Source organism: Camelus dromedarius, chromosome 15 (assembly GCF_036321535.1).
Source record: "Camelus dromedarius isolate mCamDro1 chromosome 15, mCamDro1.pat, whole genome shotgun sequence".
Lineage (NCBI taxonomy): Eukaryota > Metazoa > Chordata > Mammalia > Artiodactyla > Camelidae > Camelus > Camelus dromedarius.
The window spans coordinates 29,805,552-29,822,673 of NC_087450.1; the positions used below are offsets into that span (position 1 = coordinate 29,805,552).

General features: G+C 47.3%; 1 long non-coding RNA gene across 1 annotated transcript in view; it reads right to left on the reverse strand.

The window, feature by feature from the left end:
* The window catches only part of LOC116157476 (uncharacterized), a 124,650-nt gene that overhangs the window by 35,843 nt on the left and 71,685 nt on the right, over positions 1-17,122 (reverse strand). Inside the window, exons 5-6 of the long non-coding RNA XR_004141569.2 lie at positions 8,427-8,466; positions 5,076-5,228 (exon numbers count right to left, since the gene is read on the reverse strand). This is a non-coding gene — a long non-coding RNA (uncharacterized LOC116157476). The remainder of the gene's footprint in view (positions 1-5,075; positions 5,229-8,426; positions 8,467-17,122) is intronic.

The following is a 17,122-nucleotide window of genomic DNA, read 5'->3' on the forward strand; positions in this document are numbered from 1 at the left end:
GAAGATGAGGTGTCAGCCAATAAGGCCCTAATGGTATGGTGACTGTGAGCAATAAGCTGTAAGCCTGCAGAGATCTCCATACACAGATTCCAGTAGCCCTGATTCAATCAAGCCCGCACCCAGCATCCCTCAGTAAGTAAGACATGTATATAGTAACCCAGACCCCAAGGCTGCTGTGCAAATGGTGGACACTCACCCTTCTACTGTCCTTCATCTGACCCATACTCCTTAGGACTGAGGATCCCCCTGTTAGGCTTTATGGGAGTGGCTGGCTTCCCCCTGCAGAAGTTGAAATGGCCACCCACTTCCCCCAACCCCTATGGTGGTCAGGGTGTGGGCTGTGCCCCCAGTTCACTCATTAGGCATCTGGTACAGAAATGGAGCGCTCATCCTGGAGGGACTTAAAAGGCAGCACAGAGGCCACTCCCAGTGGCCCCACCATGGTGGCTGAGGAGGGCAACGGGGACAATAATTTGTGGTAACAGGTCACCTCAGCTTCTGATGGCCTGTGTCCAGCCTGAGCAGTGGCTGTGCTGCCTGTGGTGACACCTACTGTCTGAGGCCATGGGGTCCTCACCTCCTCTTCCCTGGGCAGTGATCTGAGCTTCCGGCTACCTTATCTTCCGTTGGTTCCCACCTGACTTCTGAGCTGCCTGCTTCAAATTTGAGACAATTCTGTGAGCTCCTACCCAAAATATTCACTAGATTCTTTTTCTGCTTAAATCCGCTGTTACTAAGAAGCTGGCTGAATCACACATTAACTGAGAAAGCGTACGAGAAAGCACTTTGTAAAGTGTAAAGTACCAGGAAAATGTTAGCTGTCGGTATTCAAGGCCTCAGGGCAGAAACCTGGCCCTCACCTGGTCCCGGCATCTCCCCATAACCCTCCTCTGCCCTTGGCGTCTGCAGGGCCAGACCCAACAAATCTGCCTGCCCGCGGCCCACCCTACCCCAGCAGGCCAGGTAATTCCAGAATGGAAGATGTTCCCTTAACCTGATCTTTCTTTTAAAGAGCCAAGGCCAGAAGACTGGAAATGAGCACACCAGCGGAAAGGGTGAAATGGGGTGCATACTATTTCATAGCCACTGTCATTATTAATAAATCGGGTGGATTGCTGTTGGGGCACAGCTTGCAGTAAGCTCTGGAACATATCTTCCCATCTCATCCTCAAGTCTGGGAAAGAGGGAGTGACAGGGATTAAGGTACCCACTGGCCCAGAGAGGGTGAGTGGCTTGCCAAGGTCACACAGAGCAGAGCTAGAGGTGGGAGGGGCCTACAGTCTCTGGCCCCTGTCCACCCTGATGGGCCTGGACACAGAGCGTGCCTGCAGGCGAGGGAGGCTTCAGCGTGCAGCACATTTCCACCTGCAGGGCACTTGCCAGTCTTAAAATAAACCAGCCAGGCCCTGGGAGACTGTGCCATTCAGTACAGGGCCTGCGAGTCCAGAAGGTTTGTGATGGAGGGAGGGGGAGCCTGGCAAATTCTAGCAATTTACACTAGAGATTTATTCCCACTCATGTGGGACATGATGCACATGCAAAGTTATCTACGGCAGCGTGTTTATAGCAGCAGGAAACATAGGGAATAGCCCGTGTGTCCATCAGCAGGGCACAGGGTAGTACCCTGCACTGCTTCCACACACTGCATACTTCTGCCCCTTAAAAACAATGTGTGCAGGCTCTCCATGACTGATATGGAACAATTCCCAGAATGTACTGCAAGGTGAAAATAGCAAGTTACAAAAGTAGGTACAGTAGTTACCAATTATGCAGTAAAGGGAAAAAGAAAATCTCTGACTAGTCATGCATCTCTGGAGAACACATAAGACTGACACATCAGTGGCTTCTGGAGGGGTGAACTGGGTGGCTGGGAGACAGTGGTGGGAGGGAGAATCCTGGCAGAGTATCCTTTTGTTCTTTTTGAATCTGAGACCATGAGAATGTATTACCTATTCAAAAGAATGTAAGTGCACGTGATAGTTTTTTGTTGTCATTGTTGCATAGGCTTTAAAAAAGCAAAAGAACTAAAACGAATGGATGTCATATGGTCAGGTTTCAGCCATCAGTATCAATGAGGGGGATATTTGGGGAACCAGAAACCCTCCCAGACCTGCAGTGGCTGTCTTGTTTGTGAGTGGAAGGTAAATAGAGAGCCCCTTCCAGGCGGGGGTGGGGCAGGTGTGACTCTCTCCTGTTTGCACAGTTGCACAGGCATGGCTGCTGCCCTGTGCGGAGCAGGGTTACCAGGAAGACACTGTGTCAGAAAGCATTTCCTAGGGGGAATCACTAGACCTGATATGTCATCAAGAGGGCTCCATCCTCTTCAGTTAAGGTGTTGTCTTGTCCCAAGCTCTGCTTTCAAAGTATACACCCCTCAGCTGTGGATCAAGGGGCGTCCCACACACTGTCCCTACCAGTAGTTTATCAAACCTTCTCACCGGGGCAGGAGGAGCCCAGGTGACCTGGTATTTTCTGCAGTGGGTTGAATAGTTGTCCCCCTACAAAAGATTTGTCCCCTGGAACCTCAGAATGTGATCTTATTTCTAAAGAGGGTCTCTGCAGATATAATTAAGGTAAAAATAGAAAGATGTGATCATCCTGGATTGGGGGGCCCTAAATCCAATGATGAAATGATGAGTGTCCTTATAAGAGAGAGAAGAGAGGACAGAGGCAGTGGGAGGAAAGCCACATGAGGGTGGAGGCAGAGACGGATGCACGTACAAGCCAGGAAGCATCAGGGCTTCGGAGACCATGGAACCTAGAGGCAGGCATGGAGCGACCGGAAGGGACCAACCCTGCTGACACCTTGATTTTGGGCTTCTGACCTCCACAACTGTGAGGAAGTCCATTTCTGTTGCTGTTAGCCATTCAGTATTTTGTTACGGCAGCCCTCGGAAAGGAAGACAGCCTGAGATCTTTGCTGAGGATGAGGAGTGGGCTTGAGGTCCCAAGGATCACCTCAAGGACTTTGCAAATTAAGGGTGGCTGGCCTTGCTGCTGTGTGACCCTAAGAAAAGAGAACAGGGTGGCCCATTTGAAGACAAACATCCAGGGAAGGCTGGGCCCCCTTCTGGTCAGGGGCACGTCATTCGCAGCTCCCTGGGGCAGAAGCATTCCCTGCAGTGGGCGTTCTTCTCTAATGGGGAAGGTGTGCCTGCCTGTCGCTAGGAAACAGGGAGCTGGGCCTGTGGGCTCCCAGCCCGGAGCGAAGGCAGATGGTGACAAGATTAAATAGTGCCTTTCATTTCAACATAGGAAATGTTTTCAATTCTTCTCTCTTCATGTCTCTAAAAAAAGGCAAGTGGCGGAAACGTCCCGCTGGAAATTTATTAACAAAAGCCCAGGCAGCCCCAAAAAAGCAGACTTTTCCCCTGCCACATGTCTCTCCAACCAGCCCTGCAGGCACTTGAGAGTGAGGTTTCTGCCCTATCACTCTCACCTTCCAGGCACCATGCTGAACCTCATTCAATCTTCCCAGTTACTCGAAGAGGTAGGTTCTATTGCTATCCCATTTCACAGATGAGAAGGTTGAGCCCAGTGGAATGAGAGTAACCAGTTGCTAAGTTGTGAAGCTGGATACTTAATAGGCAATAGCTCTATCCTTCGTTATACGGCCCTGAGCGATGATGTTGGTGCAAGTACTTGGAAATGACAATACAAATCCAGAATCGCCTTATTACTAATACAGTGAGGATAAGTAACTACTGGCCTGTGCATAAAATAAGCATAGCTAAGAAGAAAACAGTTTTGCTTTCTCAGCAAATTAACTGGGGGCAAGGAACTAAGTGGACCAGGAGAGATTAGATAGACATGGAGGTGAAGACACTACGGGTCAGAGTCAGCTGGCTGGACCTGCGGGACTTCAGACTCCACAAGACCCAGTCTCTCATGCTGCTCAGCCATGAGTGGTAGCTGGCAGGGGCTGGCCAGGGCAAAAGCCAGCCCCTGGCACAGTCTCCTGACTGCTATGTGCTTAGAGTAGGGTAAAGGAAAAGGGGAAGATTGCAGACTTCCTAGGACCCATGGAGTCAAGTGCTCAGAGGGCAGATGGGTAACTGGGAGAACACTGGGGCGCAGACAAAGAGAGGAGAAGAGAGATGTGTTGGGATTTAAATCTGTCAGGCTGGAAAGGATAGGGAATGGGTTGTTGAACAGACATGGCCCCAAATAGTCCCTAATCTTTTCCCAACCCTCCATTCCTCCGACCTAAAATAAATACTGCTCACCAAGTGAATTGTTTCTACAACAGTAATCCTTTTGGTATCTACAACTTCTATTAAAGTAGTTTCAAATCCATGATATCACATGATGCTCAAGTCAGTCCTGGTGGATGGATGGAGCAAGTGCTAGCATCACCACCACCCCCATTTTGTACAAGGAGACAGTGAGGTCCAGACCCACCTCCTTACTTCATCCTCCATTTCCCAGGCTTTCTGGGTAGTGTTGATTCTTCCTTTGTAACAATACTTAAAACTCTGCCTCCTTTTCTTCTCCTAATGCCAATATTTTAATTCAGGTTCTCACCAAGTCAAGGCTCATGTATCTGCCTTAGTCTCTCCCCAGACCAAGCCATCCTACATGCTGCTCCTCAGTGATGCTTCCTGAAGCTGTTTCAGCAGTCAGTCATCACAGCACTCAACATTGTTTCTTATTAGCAACCTTCCCAAGCCGCTTTAATTCAATGCACCCAACTACTTCGTCTTATTACCTCTACTTTGCCAGACACAGTCTCTACTCCAGCCAGACCACTGTCCTCTCTGATTTACAAATACATGATTCTCATTCCTTGCCACAGTGCCTTTGCTCACACTGTGCTCCCACTTGGCCTGCTTTTCTTCCACTCTTGGACAACTGTCCAGTGGCTAGTCATTCATCAGGATACAGAGCAAATCAACCCCTTTCATCAAACCAACCTTAATTATCCCAGAGATTGTTCCCTTCTCTGAATTCACACTTATCTGCAGAGAACTACACTTCAGCACTTGGTAGCTGGCCTCTACGATGGCCTCCAAAGATCCTTACCTCCTGGTATTCATGCCCCCAGGTAGTCTTCTCCCTGCATGGGTAGAGCCTACCTGTGTCGCCAGTAGGATGTGGCAGAAGTGACAGTGTGAATTCCAAGGCTAGGTCATAGAAGACAGTGTGACTTCAGGTTTGTGCTCTCTCGGATTGCCCACTCTGGAGGAATTTAACCATCATGTCAAGGTCAGGAGGATGCGTAAGCAGCCCTAGAAAAGATTCATGTAATGATGAGCTGAGGTTCCTAGGTAAAAACTGGTACTAATGGCAGGCATGTGAGTGAGCTGGCTTGGAAGTGGATCTTCCTGTCCCAGTCAAGCCTTCAGATGACTGTCTCATGAGAGACCCAGAGCCAGAACCACCCGCTAAACTGCTTCCAAATACTTGACCTACTGAAGCAGTGTGAGATAATAAATATGTATTGTTTTAAGCTGCTAGGTTTTGGGGTAATTTTTCTTCAGTAGATGATAATACAGATGTCTTGTTCATGAAGTATCTTCTCAAATCTATTAAAATGCAGGGACTATGCTTTGTACCTCCTCCTTGCATATCCCACAACTATCGCCACAAAGATGGACACTTTAGAACAAGCACAGTATGAAAATGTACTTGCTTGTTCATTCATTCATTCAACAAATATTTATTGAGTACCAATGTGCTAGGTACTGTGTGTGCCAAAAGGGACAAAACAGATCAGCTGTCTACCTGGAGGAGCTTATGATTCAATCATTAAATAATCACAAGAAAATATGCAATTACTACGTACATGCTATGAATACAAAGTAAAGGTAAAAATGGACAGGGAGTCCACATTTATATTGGGGGTATGGAGTGGTCAGGGAAGGCTTATTTATGGAAGTGGTATTTAAATAGAAGCCTAAAGGATAAAGAGCAATCACTCAGGCAACAGGTAAGAAAGCAAGAAAAGGCATTCCTGGTGTGTGTGTCCTGGGGGCAGACAGACTCTGGTAGGAGGCAGAGTGAGGCAGGGAGACAATGGCATGGGATAAGATCGATGAGGAAGCCCAGGGCTAGTCATTGGGAGTCTTACGAATCATGTTAGGCAGCTTGGATTTTATTTTAAGTGCACTGGGAAGTCACTGGAGGGGCTAAAAGCAGAGGATCCATGTCCTCTGAGACATTATGAGGATAGAGTTTCCGAGATGGTTAGGAACAGTGTAATGACAATGGTCAGTGGCTCCTGCCATCATCCTGCAGGGAGATGACAGTGGCTAGGATAGTGGCAGAGGGGGATGAAGGGAAATGGACAGTTCCAAGAGATATTTTGAAAGCAGAATGGACACGAAGTGAAGGGGGATGGAAGAGAGAGGAAAAGGCAGGTGTTAAGACTTACTGGTTGATTGATTGTTAACAAAGCAGAATCCTTCAGCTGACCTTCCACAGAGGCTGCCTTGCCCAGAGCCCTTTCCTCCTTGGAATAAAATGGGATCCCACCTATTAGATCTGCCCAGCGGTTGTGCCAGATCTGTGTATCCCACAAGGCAGGTAACAACATACATTTTTGTTCACTGCTGTATGGCCAGGGCCTAACCCAGTGTCTGATGCAGAATAGGTGCTCGATTAATATTGGACGAATGAATGTACACTGAAGAAATGAATAAATGAGTGCCTATCGGACCTCCTCGAACTCCTCCCTCCAGATCTTTCCCTTTGACCCTGCTCTGGATATTTAATTCATCCCCCAAAAGCTCCTGCCAGGCCCTGAACTCTGAGCCCTGAGCCCTTCAGGCTGGCTTGGGGCAGGGAGAATTCAAGAGCCAGAAAGGGCACAAACCCCAGTCTGTTGGTCTTACCTGGTGTCCCTTCCAGTCCTAGACCTCTCCCCTGGTCCTGGCTCTGTCCCCAGCCCTTTGCCGTGAACCTCAGAGGGTCCTGGTTCACATCCTGAGACCTGTTCTCACCAGCTCTGCTCAGCTCTTTACCAAACAGGAAGCAGAGCCTCTAGAGTTCCGGTTCTTAGAGCTTATTGTAGATCAGAATCACCTGGGAGCTGGTTAAAAGTACAGCGTCCTGGGGCCTGTGCCCAGATAATCTGATCCACTTGGTTCTGAGGCCCAGGAAACTGCATTTTTAACAAGTCCTCCAAAGGTCACGGGTGGTTCCTGGATGACACTGTGGGAAGCTCTGCTGTAGAGTTTTGGAGCTTGGATGATGCCCGGATCAAACTGGGCCAAGCTAAGCGACCTTAGATACTTGGCAACAGGTGGGTTGGGAATCAGGCCTTGCCCACGCGTCAGGGTCATTAGAGGACACACCTGGGCCAGGCTGACCTCAGGGGAACTGCCCACGTTATAGCAAACATTAAAATGCACCCGTACCTCAGGCTATATATCTTTGCTCTAGAAAATTTGAAAGGACTTTATACTTTTTAGCTTTTTAAAATAAATTAGTCCTATTGTTCTTCTTATCTGACCTAAATACATTATATAATAGTATAAATACATGTTTATCATTTATATAACAATAGAGCTGCACTATAGGTGACCATTGATATTTTCCGGGCGTTTACCTAACATTTACTAATTGCAACTTAGAAATTGTTGTCTCTTGGAACCAATACAGTTTAAATTCAGGTTTCAAATATTTTCCACAAGCCCTTAAAAACCCAGTAGGCCCAGGGCATGGTGCCCATAAAGAGGCATTTCGATACCTAAGGCAGCTTTTCCAGAACCACCCCGGGGGCTGGGCGGGAGGTCTGGGTTGGCACAGGCGTGGGGAGCCTCCATGTTGCCACACAAGCCCTCGGGAGCCATGCTGACACTGCTGGGGTGGTGAGCACAGTAGTGCTGGGCTCAGCGTGGCAGCTGTCCACCTGCCACCTGGACACTAAATATAGCCCATACACAGAGCCCTCTCTGCCTGGAACCTGCAGAGTAGGCTTAATTGGTTGGAATTGCCACAGAGAGCAACTCTGTTAAAAGGAATTGAAAACAAGCTTTGCCCCACAATTCTGCGATGTGGAGGTTCATAATCAGACAACGGATTTTTCCTGCCAGCAACACAATGTTACTGAATTTAGTCACTGATAAATCCTTCAGCTTGATCACCTCGGTATTGAAGTCAGTCCTGTGTAGGTGTCTGGGGAATATGTGCTTTCCCCAGTGACCCGACAAAGTGGGACGGTTCCCCTACAGTGTTCCGTTCCATAGTGCTATAGACTCTGTGTACCCCCCTAAAATTTATATGTTGATGCCCTAACCTTCAGGCTTTCTTTGGAGGTTAAATGAGGTCATGAGGGTGGGGCCCCAGTTCAATATGATTACCATCCTCATCAGAAGAGACACCAGAGCTCTCCCTCTCTGCTCCCCCAGGAAGGCGTCAGTGAGCACACAGCAAGATGGCGGCAGCCTGCAAGCCAAGAGAAGGGGTCTCAGAATGAAACCTACCTTGCTGGCACTTTGAACTTGGACTTCTCAGCCTCCAGACCTGTGAGGAATAAATGTCTGTTGTTCAAGCCATTCAGTCTGTGGTGTCCTGTTATGGCAGCCTGAGCTAATAAACTCAGCACCTTGCTTCTCTGTCTGTGAACCAGCACGACGCAGCCCAACCCCAGGCCCACCCAATCAGAGCCTGTGTTGTAACACTATGCGCAGGTGATTTAGAAGCACTACTTACAAGGTGTTGGGCCCTGAGGCTAGCAGTCATTTACTCCGGAGTATGAACGAGGGATCCTACTGTGGAAACTGCTGAATACCTTAGAGTATGAAAAGGGGGCACTTCAAAACTAAAAATAGCTGCTGGTCTCAGATTTGCTGAAGGTAATTTTACACAACTCCATTCAGGGGTAGTCTGATCTTGGGCTCTTAACTCAGGTAGCCTGGGGGTGTGATGGGAAAGCCTTTAAATAGCCTTCAATTGATACAGGGATACAGTTTTCCCCAAAGGATGGGGAGTGATGTTCAGAGCACACATCTTGCCTAGTTGAAGAACTGACAGCAAACTTAGACGTTTTTTTGCCCTCTGACCTCCGCATGCTCCGGGTAACTGTTGGCTTGGTGGGGATTTAATCCTATGTACAGAATCTAATCAACTGCTAATGGCTGCCTGGAACGCTGTGCTGAGAAGGATTTTAAGGCCTCCTCTGGGATCCATAAGAAATAGAACCCTGATGGATTGGCAGTGTCTTCCAAGAGCAACAAGTGGGAGTCACTATCCAGTACTTGTAGATTCCACTCCAGTGCAAAAGGCACTTACAACTGATACATAAAATAATTAACCAAGTGATTAGATCTGGTTCTGCTTGTAATATTATTGTTTATTTGTCACATATTGTCATTTATTTGCATAAATAAGATTTCCTGACTTAACTCATAAAAAAAACAAACAAATAAGAATGGTTAGAAAAAATTTTGGAAAAGAATAGGGGGAAGAATTAGTCCTATCAGATAGCACCATAATTCACTGATTCTACTTTCTGTTTGTTGTTGTTTTTACAATTTAATATCTCTGAAATTGAGGTGTGACATTGAGGTGGCAATCAGGAGATGGATGTCATCACCCATCCAAACACAAAAACACTAGCCAAGATTGTCAGTGACTTGGAAGAAAATCCCGGAGACAGTAGTGGGGTATTCTTTTAAGAAATGCTGCATCATCAAACTGGGACTCTTGAAGGCACAGAGGACAATATTGGTTGGAAAAACAAGGACATCAGTGGTCAGAATCAAAATATGATATGAAGATATTTTAGAACTACCTTAGCCAGTTAATTTTGCTTGTACCTATTTTCTTTCTTTTGTGTGTCCAAGTGTGATAAATGATAAACAGTGACCACGTAAGTCTAAAAGTACTACTTCTATAAGCATAAATTAAGGTTTTAAGTGGTAAGAAAGCATTGTGTCATGGTTTAATTGACAACAGTACATAACATAGTAGTGGACTTTACAACCAATGGCATCTTGGATTAAATGAAAAATAGGTATTCTAATTCAACAATAAATAAAACATTGTACTACTAGAGCACAACACATTCATTCATTCATGTCATCAACAAGTACTTGTGGAGTACTTAGTATACACCCCTTCTAGACACAGAAAAGTGTCAGTAAAAGAAAATAACAAGTCTCTGCCCTCGGGGGGCTTTCATGCTGGCAAGAGTAGGTAGGTATTAAATACATAATATTTCAGCTTTCATAAGTACAGAGTAAGAGGATAGAAGGTTACAGTGCAGGGTGGGATTTTCATTTTATCTAACAATGTTAGGGAAGACCTTCCCAGAAGGTGCCACTTCAGTGGAGACTTCGAAGAGGTGAAGGAGAGAGCCACAGGTATAGGTGGAGAAAGAGAATTGTAAGTAAAGAAAGTAGCATGTGCTAGGGCCCTGAGGCAGGAGTCCTCTTGGTATAGTCAAGGAACAGAAGGGGACCAGTGTGGCTGGATCTCACAAGAGAGTGGGTGCAGGGAAGAGGATAAAGTTCTGGGAGGTAGCTGGGGCCAGATCAGGAAGATCCTGGGGACTTTTAAGGGGCTTTGGGAGCCACTGGAAAGTTCTGAGCAGAGGAGGACAGGATCTGACTACATTTTAAAAGACTCACTCTGGCTGCTGAGGGGAGAATAGTCTTGGGGAGAGGGGTGGAATAGGGCTGTCACAGAAACATTGGTTAGGAAGCTATTGCCATAACTCAGGTAAGAGGCGATGGGGTATTGATGGAGGTGGTGGGAGCTGATGGGATTCTGGAGATATTTGTGGGCAGAGCTGACAAGACTTGATAGAGTAGACATAGAGAAGAAGAGAGGAGTCGAGACTTGAAGATTTTTGACTTGAGCTATGGAAAGCAAGAAGCTGCTGTTTCTTGAGTGGGAAACATTGTGGAAGAAGCAGGTTCTGGGACAGGTAAGGAGTTTAGATTAGGAAATATTAAGTTCGAAGTGCAGATTAATCCTCCAAGTGGAGACTGAGAGGTCAGCTGGCTACTGGAGTCTGGAGTTCAGGGGAGAGGTCTGGGCCGGAGAAGGAACTGTCACATACTATCCATGCACAGCTGATGTTTAAAACTGTGAAGCTGGATGCAGTCTGTTTGGCAGAGGGAAGGGGGAATGTACCAGGTTAGAGCAGGAGGGGGATGATGCCATGATACCGAGGAGGGGAGAGGAGGAGAAGCCAGAAAAGGAGGCAGAGAGGGAGCGGCCAGAAACCCAGGTGAGAAACAGGAGAGGACCCTCTCCAGCTGTGTCTCTAGAGTGTGCCTGCAGTAGACCCATGGGCCAGAACAGAAATCCCGGAAATAGACCCCAATACTTAGAGAAATCCAGTCTCCCGTATAGGCAGGATTTCAAACCAGTGGGGGAAAAGGAATTATTCAATAAACGGAGTTGGGAAAAAAATGAGTTTGGATCAGGATAAATTTTATATGTGTCCAATATCTAAATTGTATAAACAAATAAAAGGTAAAAACATACTAGAGGAAACCACAGGGAAAAGAGTTTTGAATAATCTTTAGTTGGTGTCAAACAAAACTTAAAAAGTTCTAAAAGAGAATAAATGTGCCAACATAATAATAAAAACTATCTGCATGACAAAAACCATCTTTAAGAAGTCAAGCAAGTGACAAATTAGGAAAAATATTTACTACTCATTTAGGGCTAATTTCCATTATGTGTTGAGGTCCTAAATAAAAAAAATAATAGTAATAGCAATAAAAGAACAATATCCAATAAAACCGTGGGTAAAGATCGTGCACCAACCACTCAAGGAAAGGAAAATACAATTGGCTTCTAAGCTTCTGAAAGATGCTCAGATTCACTCACAGTAAGAGAAATGCAAATTAAAACTACAGAAGGGAACAGTTGTCATCAACTGAATTATTAAAAAAATTGAAGTTTGATAAAATACTGTATCGGGGAGGGAGAGGGGCTCTCATTTCCTGCGGTGGGAGTGTCTATGATCGGTGAGGTCACCATGGAGCTCAATACGGAGCGACAGTAGCTGTGTTCTGGAGAAACGGCCACTGACCTCTGCCATTGAGTTGTGGCTGTCAGCCTTGCAATGTAATCCCTCCAGCAAATTCCTCTTCTGATTTAAACTAGCCAGAACCCATTTCTATTGCTAGCAACCAAAAGAGCCTTAATTAATAAGCAAGAATCAGAAGTGGGATTTGAATTTTAGACTCCAAAGTCCTGTTCTTCTCCACTATAAAACACCATGACTCCTGGGAACCATTTATTCACCCTAACAAATAGACACATCCTCTGCTCTCTTTTCTAAAACAGCTTTTACTGAGATCATTTCAGGCCCAGATCAGTCTGGCCATCCCACTGGAAAGACCATGTGAAAAGGGTGAGCCCCTGGGATGACACAGAGAGGCCCAGCCATCCCAGTGTCCCAGCTGAGATGTTCCTGCCAAGATGCAGACGCGAGAGTGAACCCACCTTGAATGTTTCAGCTCCAGTGGAGCCACCTGAGAGAGCCCCAAGCAAGACCAGCAGAGGGACCACCTGGCTAAGCCCCAGGCACCTCATAGCACTGTGAGAAATAATAAGATGGTGATTGTTTTAAGCTACTAGGTTTGGGGATGGTTTGTGATGCAGCAATAGATAACTAAAATATATGGCTTCTTTGGAAAGGTGGCATATAAGATGAGAACTGAAAGTCTGAGGGGAAGTGTGGGGTGGGGGACACCCTGGGGAAAGGAAGGCCAAGGCAGAGGGATCAGGAAAGAGCCTGGCGCATTTGAGGGGCTGTAAGAGGCCAACGTGGCTCAGGTGCATGGTGATGGAGAGGGTGGTACCAGATGAGGTGAGATCGGGAGGCAGGGCCTGATGATACAGGGCCTTGCAGGTCTTAGAAGTGTCCTGGACTTCATTCCAACTGCCTCGGACATCACCGAAGGGTTTTAAGCTGAGGGATGACATGATCCGATGTGAAGTTTCCAGATGTCTCTCTGGCTGCTGTGTGGGAGGATGGATTAGAGGTAGGTGACAGGAAAGCCAGGAAGGCCAACTGGAGAGCCTGTAGCCATCCCTGCTTGAGTGAGGGTGGCAGAAACGAGGGTGGGAGAAGCAGAGGAGCTCAGTGCACATTTTTGGGGGGAAATACAGAACTTGGTGATGGACTGGATGTGGAGTATGAATGAGAAGAAAGTGCCAAAAATGACTCCCAGCTCCCTGACTTGACAACTGGGTGGAGGCTGGTGCCATTTCCTGAGATGGGGAAGACTGTGGGAGGATGAGATTTGGGTCAGGGGTGCAGATCAAGGGTTTGCTTTTGCACATGTTATGTTGGAAATGTCAGGAAGCTATCAAGTGGAGATGTGTGTTGGCAGTTGAATATATAAGTTTACATTTTAGAAAAGTGATCTGGGCCAGGGATATACTTTTGGGAGTCATCAGCCTACAGATGACATTTAAATGCGATTTCCCAGAGAGGGAGGGGGAGAGAGAGAGAAAAGTTCCAAGGGACGCGAACATTAGACGCCTGGAGAGGAGGGAACCCTGGGAAACAGCCTATGTGATAACCTGGGACTTCCCTTTAGAGCGCAGGAAGCAAGTTAAAGATATTTCTACGGGTAGCTGCTTGTATATTTGGAGACGAGGTGGCGATCCCCTAAGTATCCTCCTTTGGGTTACATTTCCAAGTTTCTTGTGTCCTTCCTTATAAGGCAGGCACGTACGTCCCTCACCGCAGGGGCCATTCTCCTCTAGAAGTTCCTTTAACTGAGTATAAATGTCCAGGTGAGACTGACCAGCCCAGAGAGGAAAAAGACCAGCTGATTGATGCAAGAGACACTAAACAGAGAGACTTGGGGACAGCTGAGAACAGATGGACCACTCATGGTTGTTACTGAAAGATTTTTCCATTGATTTTCCCATCTGTGGGAAAGGGCTGAGGATTCAGAGAAAGCCCACGAGCAATTGAGTGAGCTCAGGCACTCTATTACTGTGTGACAGGCTCGGTGGCAGAGAACTAGATTGTTTCCCAGGGCCAAAAAATAAATAGTGTGAAACTTCTAACAAGAGTGTCAGAGGGTCACTTGCCTGCTTTATGGCAAGAATTGAAGATGGATTGTTTGGGAAAAGCTAAAATCTATAAACACAGAGCAGAAACATTCTCCATCTTTTGCTCATTTACTCCACAAACTTTTTCATTGCTGAGATACCACGGCCTGAATAAATTTACAAGCTGCACAACTGTTCTGTTCCATGACCTGGCTGGAATACGAGGCCTGCATTTTATACCAATGCCATTCAGATTCACCCTATGAACTTTTTGCTTGTTACTACACATTGCGCCCAGACATCTAAGGAACAATAAACATGTGTGTGCACACACTCACTGCACCACACCCCACCGAGACTCCTGGATATGGAGTTTGGAAACCTGTATTCGGTTCTACTTTGGCAAGAAAGCCTTCATTCCTCCCCTCCTTTTCTTTCTCTTTTCATGGGTACCCAGTGTGGATGGAGTCTGTGCAGGGACAGAGACTTGGTCAGAATAACCACACAGATTCCCCGCGAGAAACCAACAGCGTTATTGAGAACTGGGTTGGTTTGTCTTATAAGATGCTCCAATGTGAAGAGGGAAGGGGACTAGAGAGAGAAGGGACCATGATTATCTGGATGTTTTAAAGAGGGGCTTGGCTTTTCCTTGGGCTCAAGGGAAGGAGTGTGTGAAGATAATCTTTCTAGACCAGTGATTCTCAAAGTGTGGTTCCCTAGCCCAGCAGCAGCAGCTTCACTTGGAAACTTGTTACCAATGCAAATTCTCGGGCACCACCCATACGTTCTGAATCAGCCTCTGGGGGTGGGGCCCGGTGATCTGTTTAACAAGCCCTGCTAGGAGCCTGGTGCACATTCTCGTGCTAGAGAAACTCTGCTCTAGCGGTATGACTTTCTTTCCAGTCATGAATGACACATTCATGCTCTGTTAGGTATTCTGTGCATATAACTTTATATTTGGGAAGCAAGGGGGAAAACTTCTTTTTGTAACACAAACTACAGAATATTTGTGGGGACAAGAAGAGGGAACACTATGGTACATTAGAATCCCAGAGGTAGAGTTTTACTTTCACCAAAGTGGGGCAGGGTTAATAAAGGCCGTGAAACCCTGATTTAGAGAAAAGAAGGAAAGTCTTTCCAAGGCAGGTCCTGAGAGTTCACTCAGTTCCTGGGGTCCACACAGCAGGGCCTGTGAGAGAAGGCCCAGAATTCATCCCTGCCCCAGAGCCAGGGCCTGGAACAGATTTCCTTAAGGTCTGTTAGTTACCCAGCAGACCTTATGGGCAAGTAGTGAGCATGTGCACGTGTGTTCTCACCTGTGTGTGTGGCCTGGGGGATGGGCAGGGGGAGAAATAAGAAGCAGCGGGAAACACTTGTGATCCCACCACCACCAGCAGCTCCAAGTATTCAGCTCTCAACCCCAGAGGTGGCGTGGTCTGCAATATTGTAGACCCCAGAGTGCAAAGGGGGTTGATTGCTGGTTTCCAGAGTCTCCAAGGATGGTTCCTGAGCTACTTCCTCACTAGCGATACATCCCGAATTCAGTGGCCCCACCATTGGATTCCATTGGAGCGTCTGATAGGTCTTGTCATCCAGTGTTGACTAGCTACTAAGTAGCAGTGTGACAGAAGGGACAGCCTAGTGAGAACTGTCACTGCCAGACACAGAGTGGTATTCGTTTGGACAGCAAATGCTGGGTTGTTAGTTGATCCTGGGGGTGCCTGGGGGTGGCCTTGTCAGCCTGGATCATAGACATGCTACCTATTCTTTTTAGAAGGGAGGCATCACAGGGCCAGGGCAGCCAGGTCTCTGGGTTGAGAAAGAAGCTTGGGAGAGTCCGCAGCGGGAATGAAGCCTCTGAACGCCCACTGAAAGGTCGGAGAGGTGTTTCTGCAATACCGATCATAATCCCTACAGGTCAGTGTACAGGGATTTGATCAATTCTGTCTAGCCTCTCTCCTAGATACCTACAGTGCTCTTCAACACAGCCTTCCGTGATCGTGGAAACGTTCTGTATCTGCGCTGTGTGATGAGGTAGCCACTAGCTTCATGTGGCTATGGGGAACTTGAAATGCGGCTAGTGCAACAGAAACTGATTTTTACACTTTATTTAATTTACGTAAATGTAGGTTTCAATACTCTTTCAGGGCTATGACTGCCATAATGCACAGCCTACCCTAGCGAGAATCTCAAATTATCAATCACATCTCAATGCTGGGATGGAGGCAGCCCGCCAAGGGGCCTGCCCTGGATGAAATGGCTGCTTTTTCCTGTCCCTGGGGAGGGTCTGGGTGCTTTGTAAACCAGAGGCTGCAGATGTGATGCATCCTGTCACCTGGTTCTTCTCTGCTCTGAGAAGGAGGGCAGCCTCTGCTCTGGGATGACGTCTCCCAGTTATTTCACAGCAACCTCTCCTGTTGCAGGGCTGTCAGCCTTGCCTGGTTCAAGGTCAAGGGACCCAACCGTGGCTGGGATGCAGGCCCTGCTCTGCAGCTGCGGAAGGAACGTTAGGGGGCAAGCTGAACACTGGAATCGTGTGTCCCTCACTTGGAGCAAACCTCTCTATCGCTCCCTCAATCTGGTCTCCCCACTTCCCACTTCAAAGATAGAAAGGAAGATTGGACAGAGAATAAAATAAAGCTCTTCTAGATGCTGACATTTTTAAAAGGCAAGTGCACAGACACTGTAAACATCCAGTTGTGGGGAAAAAACTATGAACTTTCAGCTAGCCAAACGGGGTTGCCCCAAGCAGTCAAACAGAATCCATGGGAATAAAAAATCCCTCACGTGGGCAGAAAGTGGCCTTAAATGACTTCAGACAGATTCAGCACTTCTCTGCTGAGGCTGGCAAAAGTCTCCCAACTTCAGCTTCCTCCTTGGCTGCCCCTGGCAAGGCAAAAGCCTGTAGCACTGGCCCCAAGCCCTGGACCTGCCAGAGCCTAGGGCATAGGGCCAGGGATAGGCACACATCTAGGTGAGGGAGAGGGGCCTGGGCTGGACAGAGGGCAGGTTGTGACCCAAGAGGCCACAGAACACCGAGTTGAGGAGGAAAGGGGCACTAAACTCTAGTATTCAATACCAGGAAGGTCAGGAAGGGTAGGAGGAGACGAGTGACTCTGGTCTCTGGCTCCTTGAAAGTGGGTCCCAG